Source organism: Spodoptera frugiperda, chromosome 14, assembly GCF_023101765.2.
Source record: "Spodoptera frugiperda isolate SF20-4 chromosome 14, AGI-APGP_CSIRO_Sfru_2.0, whole genome shotgun sequence".
Taxonomy (NCBI): Eukaryota; Metazoa; Arthropoda; class Insecta; order Lepidoptera; family Noctuidae; genus Spodoptera; species Spodoptera frugiperda.
Genome location: NC_064225.1, coordinates 1,029,577 through 1,035,926, shown reverse-complemented (window position 1 = coordinate 1,035,926; position 6,350 = coordinate 1,029,577).

Here is a 6,350-nt window from a genome sequence, read left to right as displayed (position 1 = left end):
GACAAATAAACCTTTAGAAGTTTCAGTAGTAGGTAGTATAAGTACCCTTTAATAAAGGTAAAATTTATATAGTACCTAGTAGTTTAAAACAATAAATTACAAAATAAAGCTCTCTTTAACAAAATTTAGGAAAGACCCCAGACGGTCGGAATTCGGGGGTTGCCTAACCGAAACAATTAGTGGAATCAAACTGGTTCCCTAGTTTCGGTCTAGTGGCGCCCTCTACGGTCCATTGGTTGCTTAACGACCCGCTTAAATGTTCTGGCGACATCCACGGAAACTGTACGGTAACTTATAACTTATAATGTAAAGTAAAAATGTGTATTATGTATTAAAATGTATTTTATTTTGTATCAAAATAATACAAAAAAAAAAGGTTTGTTTGTTTAGATGTTTGTCTGTCAATCACGCTGAAACTATTGAACGGATTTTGATGCAATTTGGTAAGCTGAATAGAACGCGAGCGAAGCCGCTGACAGTGTGTGTTTGTTTATACCGATTAATCTCCGGAACTGCTAATCTAATTTCAGTAATTTTTTTAATGTTTTTACTAGCTGTTTTTCTCTTGAAACTTTTCCTGAATTTTCTTTGCTATAAACCTCACGAGCCCGAGACCTCCAACGAATGCAAAATCGTTTAAATCGGTTCCTGCATTCTGGAGTTATAGCGTCAGGAAGGAAAATCCGACATATTTTTGCATTATAGATTTATGATATTAGTATGATAAAATTTGCATTAGATTCGTTAGTAAAGTCTAATTACTTAATAATGGAATAATGGTGTCTGTTATTTAGTTAGGTATATGCAGCTCAGCTTACAGAGACCTAGTCTTAAATACCTAGATGCTTACTTACTTAGCGATTTCCAAGAAACGCTGCGCAGTAATTAGCCGACTGATGGATTCTGAATTTTTAAGCTTCGAGCTACTTACATTTTTTGATCTATTACGTCTCATAGAGATTTGGTTGCTATGCATAATTCCGGAGCTGCGGACAACGTCACAGGTTACCGGTTCCTGCTCGAAACAGGAGAAGGAATAAAGCGGTTTTCAATCAGTAAGAGTTCGACATTCTTCGATGATTTTCCCCTTAAAAAAATACATAATACATATATAAGGTGAATGGTAATTAATTAGTGAATGATATTTAAACACGTGATTGTAGGTACTCATGATTACAGATAACTTTCCCAAGGAAACTATTCATTGCCAAATTTTTACTTAGAAAGTTTATTTTTAAGCGCCTATTACAAAAAATGATGCAAGATGTGTACGTCGAGCACAATTGCTATTGTATTAATTGTAGGCGTTTGAATCTACATCAAAACTGAAGTCATTGTAATCAAGTGAGCAAGATGAAATTTGGAACAGGGATAGATGATGGTGTGGGGCTACACATAGGCTACTTTTTATCCTACTGGAACGCGGGCGAAGCCGCTGGCAGAAGCTAGTATTTTGAAACATAAGTAAACGTTTATACAATGTGATAGGCGTGGAACTTCTAACCCGTTAAGGCTGAGTACTACATCTAATTTTATCGACAAAAATAATAATATGGGGGGTTGAACCCCCAATTGAAAATATTGAAAAATTGTGATTTTTTCGGTAACAAGAATTCAGATTTTTTTTTCTCACAAAACATTATCAAACATATGAAAAAAGTAATGAATTAGTTAGCCAAGGTTATTAGCTACCGTTTGTCGTTTTTTTTTGTTTCTACGACGCATACAACCTTTGATATCAAAAAAAGTAAAAAAAATATTAAAATAGCCATAACTTTTAGGGGATTCGACCACTTCGACTCCCGACTTTTGTCGATAAAATTAGGTGTAGAACTCAGCCTTAACGGGTTAGAAGTCTCGCCCCTATCACATTGTATATTAGAAAAAAAAATGAATCAAATGAATTACAATATACCAATTGCTATGACACGTAATGCAGGCGCGCTCAGAAATGGCTTATTGCGCTTTCAGCTTCGGGGAAGGCGCTTCAAGTGCTAGAGTATAATATGCTGATATACTTTTTTTTTATTTTTACCTACTTACTATCAGACTACACTATTGGTGCGGTGGCTGGGTAACCGGCAGCTATGCAACGTGTCGCGGATTCGATTGCCGCACCGGACAATAAGTGATAATGGCATTTTTTGAGCAAAATTATCGTTTCCTGTTTCACTTTGCTCTTGTTTAAATCAATAAAAACCATTTATTGTTGAATCTGACTTTATTTGTATGTTACAAATATCATATAAAATTTAATCATTAAAAAAGAATAAATTAATCTCGAGAATAGCTGAACCAATTTCGATTTTTGTTTGGTTTTATTATTCTTAGAAGAAGGCTCTTACATAAGAAGCAAAGTTCGTGGAGTAATAATAGTTTATTATAATATTTTCTCATTTTGATCAAGATTGTATAATAAAACTGCACATACAATTATAAGTAATAGCTTATGGTCTTGCCCCTCCAATAAGGGACGTTAAAAGAGACGGGTCCCCCCTACTACTCTAGTGTTCTAATGTGCAATAGGAATGCTTTAAAACCGGGAAATGGACTCTTCGAGCTGAAGTATAGGAATGGCAAATAAAGGCAGTTTTTTAAATGTAGAAAGGGAATATACTGGATAGAACTTTAAAACTACTGACTGCCTCGTTGGTCGAGTGGTCGCAAGTACGACTGCTGAACAAGGGATGGATTCCCGGGTCGGGCAAAGTATTACTGGGGTATTTTCGGTTTTTCGAAAAATTTGTCAGTAATAAATAGCACGGAGTCTTGAATTGTGTCCAGTATATGGCAATAGGCTCACCCCCTATTACATGGGATTTATAACACAAATGGTGAAAAGTGGGTGTACATTGTATAGTGGCATTACGTGCCGAAATGAACACCTCTGCCTACCCCTTCGGGGATAAATGACGTTGCTTTTTAAACTTTAAAACTAGTAGTAATAGATGATAGCAATCCTACAGTTGGTATAATGTCGATCGATTAGGTTATACCAGGGATACCAGAGATGTGCTATGCTACGTTGTTGTACTACTACAATGTGCAATTGCAACTACTTGTACTAATCATATTCATTGGTACACTAGTGGTAATGGACTCAGCTAAGCTATGTTTTTTTATTTTAAATGATGCGTACTATGGATACGTGCTATGGATGGCTTTCTTACTATCAATACATGGCTTACTCGAGCTGCGCATCTATCTTTCTTGCACAGCTACATAGCTTAGTATCAGTGAAAACACATAGTGTCACAGCTTAAGCTACATAGTACATCTCAGTAAAAAAACACCCTAAGCCTCCATTTATTTGTAATGTGCACCTCTGCCTACCCCTTCGAGAATAAAAGACGTGACGTTACTTATACTTAAAACAAAACCATCTGCCACTACTGCTTAAAATCTAACATCTTTTATACAAAATCCCATCCCTATTCCTTACCGAACAACTCATGGTTTCTCCATAGCAAATCTAGGGGGGTGGGGTTTAGCATTTAGATTAAAAATAGCAAGCGATCCCCTCAAACGGTGACGGCATCCTAATATCTCCATCACTGGGTGAACGTGACTTAGATAGGGATGCATAATTATTTTTTAATAGTTTTTCGCTGTCCCTTACTTATTTCGTAGGTGTGAAAAGGATAGGGTGAGTATTTTGATACATGGGTGCTTTGGGTCTTGTAGGTAGGTAGAAACTGTGGAATATGTAATATCGAATGCATGGTTGGTGCGGTGGCTGGGCAACTGGTTACCGTGAATCGTGTTGTGGGTTCGATTCCGCACGGGCAAGTCTAATTTAGACTGCACGGTTGGCTCGGCGGCTGGGCAACTGCCTGCCGTGCAACGTGTAGCGGGTTCGATTCCCGCACGGGCAAGTCTAATTTAGACTGAATGGTTAGCGCAGTGACTGGGCAACTGGCTACCGTGCAATGTGTAACGGGTTCGATTCCCGCACGTAATCCTTCTTTGTGTGATCCACAAATTACTGTTTCTGGTCTGAATGTCATGTGCATATGTATGTTTATAAACGCACCCACAAAAATTTTGATAGATTTGATTGTCATTTGTCATGGATAAAAATTTAAATGTCACAAAAATTTAATATCACAGAGTATCAACTAAGTAACTGTTAAGGGCTTAGGTACAAGGGCAACTGCCGGACAAGGTTAGCAAGTTAAAGTAGACAAACGTGTGACTATCTTCCTACTTAAATTAAGAATGACACGTGTAAACTCAATTACACGTGTTTGTCATTAAATAATAATGTAATTAATTAATAAATAGGTAACTGTGGGAGAGCCATGCTTCGGCACGAATGGGCCGGCTCGACTGGAGTGATACTACGGAACCGCTGAAAACCGACGTGAAACAACGCTTGCGTTGTGTGTGTGAGGTTACCGGAGGCCTAATTACCTCCCTTCCCAATCTTCCCAATTCTTGATTCCCCAACAACCCTTAAATTCCTAACCCCCAAAAGGGTGTCCATGGGCGGCGGCGATTGCTTACCATCAGACGATCCGTCTGCTCGTTTAACGCCTTGTTCTTATTATAAAAAAAAACCGACTTCACTAAAAAAGTTAAAAATAACTTTAATTTCGGAAGTCGGTGTTTCTCGGTATTATTTGTTTGTTACACCGACTTCCGAAATTAAAGTTATTTTTAACTTTTTTAGTGAAGTCGGTTTATTTTTTGTAAAAAGTATTTTATTTCACACTTTTTAGTTGCGATACTCAGTATCGCAACTAAAAAAGTCGGTTAAAATTCTCTATCTCAATAACTACTTTATTTATTTGTATTGTCACAGTCACTTAATTAACTTTATTGTGATTTCTATGTGAGTATGAAGTTCCATTGGCCATTTCTGGTCTTCTTCATCAGTTCCACCTCTTCAAAGGTTACTTTTTGACTGTAAATGCTTCAATTCTAGATAAATATACCAAAATCACTATATAGTTCCCTATAATATTTGAGGAGTTCCCTCGATTTCTCTAAGATCCCATCATCAGATCCTAACTTGGTGACAATGGGACCACATCAGAACTATCTACTTTCGAACAAAAAAAGAATTTTGAAAATCCGTCGACAATTGACGGAGTATAACTTTATTGTGATTTCTTGTGAGTATGAAGTTCCATTGGCCATTTCTGGTCTTCTTCATCAGTTCCACCTCTTCAAAGGTTACTTTTTGACTGTAAATGCTTCAATTCTAGATAAATATACCAAAATCACTATATAGTTCCCTATAATATTTGAGGAGTTCCCTCGATTTCTCTAAGATCCCATCATCAGATCCTAACTTGGTGACAATGGGACCACATCAGAACTATCTACTTTCGAACAAAAAAAGAATTTTGAAAATCCGTCGACAATTGACGGAGTATAACTTTATTGTGATTTCTTGTGAGTATGACGTTCCATTGGCCATTTCTGGTCTTCTTCATCAGTTCCACCTCTTCAAAGGTTACTTTTTGACTGTAAATGCTTCAATTCTAGATGAATATACCAAAATCACTATATAGTTCCCTATAATATTTGAGGAGTTCCCTCGATTTCTCTAAGATCCCATCATCAGATCCTAACTTGGTGACAATGGGACCACCTCAGAACTATCTACTTTCGAACAAAAAAATAATTTTTAAAATCCGTCGACAATTGACGGAGTATTCGATGAACAAACATACAAAAAAAAAAAAAAAAAACATACAAACAGCCGAACATAGTACCTCCTCCTTTTTGTGAAGTCGGTAAAAATACAATAAAAACATAAATTTCATTTCAAAGCTTCTGGCTTCCAGCCCCTTTTGTATTGAAATAGTCGCACAACAGATTAAGTATATTTTATTACCGACGCGACGTCACAAAAAGGAAGAGGTACTATGTTCGGCTGTTTGGATGTTTTTTTTTTTGTATGTTTGTTCATCGAATACTCCGTCAATTGTCGACGGATTTTCAAAATTCTTTGTTATTTCAAAATTCGGATTTTCAAAGTTGCGATAGAGTATCGCAACTAAAAAGTTACACCACATTTCGATTTAGTTATTTTTCTATTATTATTTAATAATATAACGATAAAATTATCGTTATTAAAACGACTTGCAAGCGTTGTTTTACGTCGATTTTCTGTGAGGCCGTTGTTTCACGTCGGTTTTCTGCTCGGCCGTGGTATCACTCCGGTCGAAGCGACCCATTCGTGCCGAAGAATGGCTTACCCACACTTAAAATAAAATTAACAGTTCAGTTAAACTAGTTGTGTTATTATAGTTTGTTTATATTCAAATGTAAACCAGTTTCATTTTGATATGTACTTAAATAATTTGTGCCCTTTAAGATGAAAATGAGGGCCAAGCAAT